The sequence below is a fragment of the Galeopterus variegatus genome, unplaced genomic scaffold, assembly GCF_000696425.1.
Source record: "Galeopterus variegatus unplaced genomic scaffold, G_variegatus-3.0.2 Scaffold620, whole genome shotgun sequence".
Classification (NCBI taxonomy): domain Eukaryota; kingdom Metazoa; phylum Chordata; class Mammalia; order Dermoptera; family Cynocephalidae; genus Galeopterus; species Galeopterus variegatus.
Window position 1 is genome coordinate 402,705 of NW_007726731.1, and position 10,413 is coordinate 413,117.

General features: G+C 37.0%; 1 pseudogene; it reads left to right on the top strand.

Annotated features, from left to right (window-relative positions):
• The first annotated feature begins 265 nt into the window (after positions 1-265).
• Positions 266-10,413, top strand: part of LOC103588819 — a 54,814-nt pseudogene continuing 44,666 nt past the window's right edge.

Genomic DNA, 10,413 nt, shown 5'->3' on the forward strand with positions numbered 1-10,413 from the left:
CTAAGTATACTCATAAGTAGCATTATGATTTAACCAATGTGACTTACCAAATATTTTAATATCTATGTGTGTAAGACTTTGCAGAGGACAAAATATAAAACATTTTGCCATTCTCATACCCTAATTTAAAAGAGAGGACACATGAAAACAAAAAAAAAAATTTCACATAGTACAAGGTAGTATATAAAAAGTACAAGTTGAGCATCCCTAATCCAAAAATCCAAAATCCAAAATGCTACAAAATCCAAAACTTTTAAGTCCCGACATGACGCCCAAAGGAAATGCTCATTGGAACATTTCGGATTCAGAGTTTCAGATTAGGGATGCTCAACGGGTATGTTTTCTGCAAATGTTCCAAAATCCAAAATGCTTCTGGTCCCAAGCATTTTGGATAAAGGATAGTCAAGCTGTATCAAATGAATAATAAGGAAAATAAGTACTAAGAGAATTTATAAAAGGAACAGATTACTTTTAAATTTTATAGTCTGAACACTTAACAAGCAAGATGAAATATGAACTGAGTTTTAATGGATAGGTAGAATTTCAAAAGGTATATACTAAAATAAAGGAGAACATTCCAGGAAAAGGAATATGTAGAGTGGTGAAAACAGAAAAGCCTAAGCGATATTTAGGGGACAATAAACAGACAATTTCATTTGAAACAAATAGTTTATTGGGGAAGAGTAGTAGGAAATAAGACCAGAAGAGCGGGTTGGTGCTAGACACTAAAAGGCTTTAAATTTCAGGCTAAGGATCAACTTTATCTTGACAGTAATGAGGAGCCATTGAAGGTTTTTGAGCAAAGTAATGCAATAAAATTAAAAATTAGGATAATCATTCTAAAACAAATTAAGAACAGATTGAAGAAGGAACTCACTGGAGACAAGGGGACCACTGTGGATACTATTTAGGCCTAAATTAGAATAATGTCAGTAAAGAGAAAAAGGAACTGATAGAATATGGAATCTGCTTTTAGTATATGTCAAATCAGACCCTAAGAACTCTAGAAAGCTGAGATTCTGATGCTAAAGAGAGGTTAAAAAAAAAGCACAGCAACTGTGAATCCCAGCTGACTTAGCAGGACCTCCTGTACTTGAATTGATATTGGGCTCTTCTATACATTCAAGGGTATTCCAAAAAGTTCATGGAAAAATAGAATTAAAAGATAATACAAATATTCCCTTGAACTGCTTGAAGTACCCTCGTATATACATTCTTATCTCCACACTCATTCAATAGTCCACTCTTTTTTAATGGGGGGTAGGGGGGATAGAGGTGGGAAATGATACACCAGTATAAAAGCAGCCAAGTGATGAAGGGCCTGGTAGTTATGCAATGAATAGACAAAGCTCAAGCACCTGTAAAGGCCAAAGATTGCAATCACATTGATTGCAAGATGGAAAAACAGACTGCAAATCCAGTCATACTGCAGGCCTGAGTAATGACATCAGATATATCCATTAAACTTGGCAAGAGGGTAAGACTGGATGAATGGAGTTATTGAGGTCCCAATTCCTCAACAACAGAGATTCTTAACTTTTGGGGGAGGTCATAGACCCTTTTGGGAATTTGGTGAAAGCTATAGACCCTCCCCCAGAGAAATGCATAGACTCACAAAATTTTACATACAATTTCAAAGTGTTTACAAACCCCCTAAAGCCTATCTAGAGCCTCTTAGTCCATGAACACCAGGTTAAAAACCCTTGTTACAAACAGTGATAATCATTTTTATCGTATATCCCACAGCTTAAAGGTTTTTGAATAGGAAATCATATATACAAGTATGTATATTTATTTATAATTTATATACATCACATAACAAATTAGTAAGTTATGTACCTTGTAAAGCATACACAAAAATGAAAATTAAAAAGAACGATATGTGTTATAACAAAATAAATGAATTTTTAAACATTTATTTTACTTACTGGTGACATAAAAGCTTTATGTTTTTCCTAACAAATACTGTTATTTATACCGCTACTTTTGGTGACAGTAATGCAATTAAACATGGCTTGTTATTTTTTAATCTGCTTTCATACTTTGTAACATAGCAACTTTAAAGTCTGGTTCTAAATTCAGTTCATTTTTATAATAACTATTTTATTTGGTTTTAATGTTTATCATAGCTGAAAAACATACTTCACAAAAATGAATAAAACCACAGGAAGAACTTCATTACTGGCTGTACTGAATAAAACATGATATTCAATTTTCAATCCCATTCACCATTTACGCAAAGGTTTCTGCTAAAATTCAGCTAGTGCATTTCCATACTTCCTGATGGCAATCAGTGGTTCTTACAAACTAATCAGATGGTATTGCCTTTTTATATTTTTAGCAGATGGGCTCAAAAACACTGAAGCGCCTCTTTTACAAGGTTTTTATACAGGTTAGAAAATTTTGTTTCCAAGATCAAGTATACATATAAAAAAATTCTTAAAGTTAACATACATAATTTTCTGCAATTAAATCCAATAATGATGGAAATAATTCCAAACATCCATTGTCAATGTCCTCTTTCCACAGCATGGAACTTTTGTTTTGTTCTGAAAGGTAGTTTCTTTTTGAATCACTGTTAAGAATTTACCATTATCTCAAAGGGGCAGATTAAGTATGTTTATTTTTTAGGTAGCCTACCACTCAGCCACTTAGAGAAAATGTCAGCAAATTTGGAACGTTTGTCTTTTTGTGAAAGAAAAATGAGTAAGTCATCTTTAAGTTAGACAATTCTTAAGTCCTCTGCCTCAAGATGATCAGTTAAGCTCTATTCATATACAAAAGATTGGCATGGTAACTCCCTACTACAGTACAAAATAGTGTTGAGTCTACTGCTTAAAAATAATAAATCTAAAAATCCAATTACCCAACCACTTGTAAACTGCAAAATATCACAATAGACTGAAAGTGAAGAAACTTCCTCCCAGATCTCTAATATTTCTTCCATTTCCCAGATAATTTAATGTAAACCCTACTTTAGAGACCACTGCTCTCAAAGCGCCTGGGCTCTCTATCAGTGCCTTCCAATCAATTTCCCTTGTATGCTATCAAAGTTTTAAGGACTTATCTTTAAAGGTACTCCAGTTATATTGTATCCATCTCTGAATTACTACCAGTTTGGCAAAAGACACACTGCAGCACATTTTGTGACACCAGTTGTGTTCAACACTGTTCCCTCAGTGTAATGATGGCTAGGGGTATCAGTCAAATAATCAACAGGGCTGGAACAAGGTCCAAGACTCTTCATGACATATCCTGCCTTAAATCCTTTTGGGAACATGGCAAGGCTTAAATAAATCAGTAAAATAAATCATGAACTATATTGAGAGCCAGGGACTTCCAGCTTGTATGACCAATCTCACTTATACAGTCAAATACACATATTTATACAAAGAGACATTTGTACACTGAAAAAACAAGTCTGCTACATCATCTTTTAAAATGTCAAATAATAATACACTATTTAAAAGAATAGCCAGCTACTGCTTAAAAAAAAAGGTATAAGGCAGTGAAAATGATTTTGTACTTCTATTTAAAAAACACAATCTTTTAAAATATACATAAAAATCAGTGAATAAGTTCCCAGTGTAGTAAGCCTTACATATGGAATCATTTCAAAAACTATGAAAATATAAAATTTGGGGTATAAAACCTGCCAAGAAAAGATTCACGTAAATTTGGAAAATTGACATTTCTCCTTTTCATCCACATCTCTATACTTACCACATACTGCTCCCCACCACTTGCTTCCATTAAAATCCTTCAGTGTCTTGCTACTGCACCCAGAATATCTGCTCCCCTCTCCTACTTCAGCTGATGCCACACTCCTCATGCTTTCTCCCTTCATTACTCCTGAATAACCCTCAGCTTTTCTGTCTTTCATCTTTGCTATTTAATATATATACTGTTCTCCTCACAGTATCTTTGCTTCCTGAATATACTGTTCTCCTCACCCTTACAGAAATCATCCCCTGCCTTCAATGCTCTTATCCACCACCAAGCCCTCCATGAAACTTGCCCTGATCTCTCCCAAATGAAAATAATTGCTCTCTCTCCCTTAATCCTCAAAGAACTCTTTCAGTACCTCTCTCATAGCACTCATCACATTCAATTAGTATTATAGGTATTTGTGTGTTTGTCTTATCACCTCTCTTAGGTCATAATCTCCTTAAGAACAGGATCTATATCTTATCATTTAACTTCCCTATCTTTTAACAGCATAGCACCTTGAACAAAGTATGTACTCATATAACTACATCTTGAATGAATGATTGAGTGGCTACTTAGAAATTCAATTACAGACTTCCTGTACCATCTGGAATAGAGAGGGAGGTATGACTTAGACTTTGCAGAACAAATAACTTTTCCCTGGTTTCCTCCAAACAAACTCAACAAAGTAAAGCCAGTATAACACACACAGACGCTTTCAAAAATCAAGGACATTTCATCCTTCAATTATCTGGTCAAATATGGTGAGATATCTTTATATACACACATATACTCACAAAAGAATATCTTCTACTGTTAAACAATCAAATCTATGCTTGATAATAAAACTATGTAAATATTTTAACTATATAGGCAAACCAAAATTTTAAGATATAATATATTAAAGCTATCAGAATAAGATCAACCACTCAAAATACAAGTGGAAACATAGGGAATGACCAAGCAATTTGTTCCAAATGAAAAAAAAAAAAAAACAACACCCTAAGCTTTAGCTATTTAAATACTAACAAAACTTGAAAGGCAGAATCATTACTAAGAACCAAAACCAATCATTCAGAGATAAGCTTACCTGGACAGAAGCACCAAAGAATCAACATTACTAAAGTACAAAGGTGAGACCAGAAACAGCATGAGAATCTTAAAGTGACATTTTCATTAAGTAACTGGTATATATGGCTTCTGGGTCATCAGAAAGGAACGAGATTGCAGAAGTCTCCACAGCACATGTATGGAACAGAAACGAAAAGAAGGCTATAATGTAGCCAAGGGTGGCAAACACGTTTGGACAGAAGCCAGTTTAAAGGTATGAATGTGATTTCCAGTCAGAACACCTGGACTCAAATGTCTTCCCTAACACCTACAAGCTGTGCAATCTTACACCAGCCACTTAACTTCCCTGAGCTTTGTTTCCTAGTTTATAAAATGTAATATGTAGAGCTAGCACAGTACTTGGCTCAGAGACAGTACTCAATAAATATTTGCTGATTCTGAATGAGGGCCGTACAAGAAAAGCAGGCATTTCTCTCCAGGCACTTTTGCAGTTTTTGAGAGAACAGTCTTAGTTAATTCCTCATTAATGCCTCATTATAATATTTGAGAGTCAATTTTTGGTCAGAAAATAAAAATACTCCTTTTTTCCTAGCTTACATTCTTAAAAGCTTACTAGAATTATTAAAATTTAAAGTTTCTTTGGAATAACTTTCGAATACAAAAAGCAACTCTCATAAAGAAGCCCCAAAGCCAAATACATTTGCCTGGACTTAGTCTTCTCATCTATAATATTAAAGAGGTTGTCTTAAATGACCATGAAGATTCCTTTACTCTAAATATTGTAGTTCATGTCATCTCAAGGATTTTTTGATTTAATTAGGAAAACCAATTCAACATACACTAAAAAAAGAATCTCTCTCGAAAGAAAAATGGGAAGAAAGGAAGAAGGAAAGAAGAAAGAGAAAGAAAGATTTATCATATAGAACAAACTAACTAATTGAGGCTAAGGTCAAGAGAACATAAAGGAAAAAGAAATACAATTAAATAAAGTAAAATATGTAAAAACAAAGAAGCAAATTATCTATGGGTTATCATAATACTTTCTTCACTTTATCATAATACTTGCTTCACTCATGTAGCACTTTACAGTTTACAAAGCATTTCTGTACATGCCATCAGCAACAAGTTTTCTGGAATGGGAAATACAAGAATCAGATTAAATAAATTACATTTGATAAATTTGCCCATGGAGTTTCCACTAAAAACAATAACATCAAAAAATTTTTCAGAAAGGAATTTTTTCACCATTTAAATATAGCGTGAATTAGAGAAGAAAATGCATGCAGACAAACAGCTATCAACCTACAAATCACAGACTTTTAGCACAAGATGTGAAATCAGATCACAGGAGGACCAGATCATAGAATGAGAAATAAAGGGGGAAATCCAAGAAATAACAAAGAAAAGAATAAGAGAATTTGCTGACGGAATAGCTAATGAAATGCCCATTTATCAGCTAGTTATTGTCTTACTAGATGCTCATCATATGCTAAACATATTTTGTTATTCAATATAAGTTAATTTAAAGATCATAACAATATAAGGATAAGTACATCACTCCAAATTTAAACACGAAAACCTGAGGTTTAGTGTAGTTAGAACAACCCAAAGTTGTATCAACTAAGAACATGGAAGAGCCAGAACACCATCCCCTGTCTGTCTGAAGTCAAAGCTCCATTTCCAAAAGCAGCTTAGAAACTGCCTCAAAATTACAAGCCAAAAGGGTAAAAAATGAAGTATTACTCTGGAAAAAGTGGATAATCCAGTGTTATTAAAATTCTGGTCCTGCTACTGAGTGTATTTCGCCTTTGTGCTTACACCTATTCTCATCGTCTATCTGTTCCTAGTGGTCAGGTGCAGGGCCTCTCAGTAAAGCCAAAAGCCCCTGTTTCCACACTGAAATACACCCACGGGGAGAATCAGAACAAAATATATCTAAGATGAGGGTAACTAGACTGATTAATTTCAAGACTTCCACAACTCCTCAAGTGGCTATAGCTTCTATTTTGGCATAAGCTACTTGTCTTCTAATATGACAACTAGGGAGAAGGGAGAGGGAGGAGGGAGGGGGGTTTCGCTAATGGGCCACAATAATCAACCTCATTGTATATCGACAAAATAAAATTAGGAAAAATAAATAAATAAATAAATAAATATGACAACTATACTAAGCTTCACAAAAACTCTATCACTTCAAGGAGTCTCAAAAACAGTGTTGCAGATGGATTATGGATGAAGAAGCATGGATACAACAACTCACTTTAGTTGCACTTATTGAATTGAACTTATACGTTGGCATTTCGTAACAATATCCCTTATTCAGCCATGTATCTTACAGAAATATAAAATAATCATTTCTATACTCTGTATTAATCCAACTACTATATACTGCAAACCATTTTCCAGAACTAAGCTATAGAAAAAATCTGCACCTTCTTAAATTAAACAACCAAGAATGGTACCCAGTTGCCACCAGGCCGTTTTATGACCTCCAACACTGTATGTTGAAAGAAAGGCACAAAATCTAATTAAAATACAAAGAAGGGAGAAGAGAAGGTTTGAAATGACTAGACCTCACCTCCAATGGTTAGAAAAAGATCAGAGACCAGGCCTATCTTCAGTGGCCAGTGACAAAGGGCTATGCTACTGGTTAACATGCAGGAAAAGAAATAAAAAATTCATTCCCTACAGTCTACTCTGTCAAAAAGGTGGGGAGAAATTGGTATGGTTCTGCAGCCCATATTGGATACACTGCTCTGTCATCCAATTCCTGAAACACATGTATTTCACCCAATCCCACCTCAGCATTTGATATTTACACATAACATAGAAAGGAGCCCACCACAACATTTCTGGACCTCTGCCAGGAAAGCAGTTGATGGCCCTCTGAGAATTCCTGTGATTATCTTATTCAAAAGGCAAAAATTACTGTCAAGACAATGAGCATCCTAGGGATCTCTTGTGCTCCATGACTAGGGGTTTCTACCCAGTGTTGTGTGCATGTACTGACCTGGCAAACCTGCCCTAAAATGAAAGTTATGTTAGGCCATACGCAACATAACATTCAAACAATGTGGAATCATTGGGATATGGTATGAAAAAGACAAACTAAAGTAAGGAACACCAGTAGTATCTCTCTAAGAGAAGATAAGTGAAATTGATGACAACTGAGAAGGGAGAGCTAAAATGTCCTTGAAATGCAATTAAAAATCACAGCCTAGTATACAGTCCAATAGGAAAATGATTTTCAAGGAATGTTGATAACCTCTTTCTCCCACTCCACCTTCAGCCCCTCTACACCACCCTCATCACTCACTCAACATTTAGTACTGGTGAAGATCCCTCACTGATTAAGCAGGATCAAGAGGACATGCAGAGAACATTCCATCCTGGGCACATATTTAAATTATTTAAACTTGTTTACCATCCTTCCCTATAGAATGAAAGCATGAAATTTTACCCACACTTTCACAACATACACCAGTCAGCACCATAGCAACACAATCCTCTGCCCAACACAAGATTAACACATACATAGAAAACAGGAAATTCAACAAAAATGAAAGTTTGACCCTAGACTCCCTCAACAGTTAAATGTCACAAGTAGTAGCAGTATCTTTATATCACACCCACTTCATGTTACCCTTACAGCTTCCTGGCATAAGCAAATTCTTGGGATTATACAAACTGCTGCTTCTGTTTCCAGCCCAGATTTCTAGAAATGAAACCCTGGAATTGAGGGAGAAAGAAAAACAAATGTTGGCAGAAAGAGGGAGGAAAATGCATTGTCTATATAATCCCAGTTTAAGTGGAACAATCACCTTTAGTTCTATCAAGCATTTTTTTTCAATAAAACCACTTACCCAAAAATGCAGATCTAAAATACTCTCTTGGCTTCAGCCACACAAAAAAACAACTTAATAGACAATACTATAGATTTTCTCAGAGAAAAATAAAGAGATTAACTACAAACTATGTAGAATTCAAGTTCTGCACCTTGTAAATCAACTTCAGTTTGGGTTAAATAAATGTAATAAATAAGCAGTGTAAAATGTCCACAAAAATCAAACCAAAGACCTGTTCTTATTTTTTCTCCAAACCATATATTTCCTATTCAGGCCCCCTTTTTGACCCCCCAAGCATAAAGTCTGAATAAGAAATGTAGAGAAAACATTTCAGACATTAGTTCACGAAACCAAATTAGACCTTTCCACAAATATAGGAGACAAAATAGAACATTTCCACTTTATCTAGATTATGCCAAATAGTTCAAAGAATGCCTATTTATTAAGCTGAACCAAACCCCACTGCTACCTTTAACCCAAAGCTATTTCAAGAGCCAAAAGCCCCAAGCAAATACTTTCTTTTCACATTATTCTCAACATGAAGAAATCCAACCCCCTTCCTCCTACATCATAGCTTCTGTGAAACAAGCTGAGAGGCCCCTTTGGCCAACTTTTTTTTCCCCCCTTTTTTTCCTTTTTTTTTTTTTTTTTGAGACTAACCTCCAACCAATTCCAGAAGAGGAGACAAACCTCAAACAGATTTAACCCTTGAAATCCATCAACTGTACAACATAATCTAAGCTTCATGGCAGTAATGTTTGACAAAGACACTTGAAGATTTCTTAATCACTGACGTGTAAGCACCAACCCATCACAAATCACGGCCTCAGAGATTCCTCTTCGCATCCAGAGAGGGTGCTGGGACTGCAATTCCCTGAAGAACCCTCCATTTACCAACATCACACTCGACATTAAAAATTCACCATCTCAAAAGAAAAAAAAAATGTCACCTTCTTCACAAGGACACCTGCTTCTTCAATGCCTCCACAATGAACGACAACCAAGCATGAAAGGCTAACACAGATCCTCCAGCTTAAAGTTTTCCTCCCCACCAAACTCTCCAGCCACAGCACCGTGGTCTGTCCTTGCCCTACACACAGGCTGTATTGTCAACCCCTCCGTCTTCCTCTAACATCATCAGACGAGGCAGTGTTTAGCCCATGGGAGTGACTGCTTAAAAAAAAAAAAAAAATAAGCCACCACAGCTGGGTAGTAAGGACTAGGGACCCTGGTGTCCTATTTCTCCATTTCTCTTCCAAGAGTAGGGAGAGCGGCTGGAGTTGCCGCTGACCACGAACCAAACCCCACCTCGAAGTCGTCTAGCCAACACGTTTGCTTCCCTTCCTAGGTCCTTTCGACAGAATCCCAGAAAGGGACCAAAGCCCACCCGCAACGGGAAAATCTCATTTATCCATCCACTTCTACCTCCGAAGCCCCTTCCCCGGGGAAGGGGAAAAGCAAGTGCGCCAGGGTTAAACAGAAGCGCCGTCGACGGCTGCGTGGACGGAAAGGCGTGCCATGGTCACCCCCATTTCGCAGTCCGGACAAGCGAGACTCCGAGAGGTGAGCGGGCGGGCCAAGGTCACGGCGCTCGTCGGGGCCGAGGGGCGCCCGCGCCGACTTCCGGCTCCCCCTCTCGGTGGCCACTCCGGGCGCCCGCTCCCCACGCCCGCCGGCGGCCCCGCAGCCTCGCGCACCCTCCGCGGATGCTCGTCCTCTCCGCGCTAACTAGGGCAACTGGAGCAGGGGGGAGAGAAGTCGCCGCTGCAGCGATTTCCCTCGGCGGGGG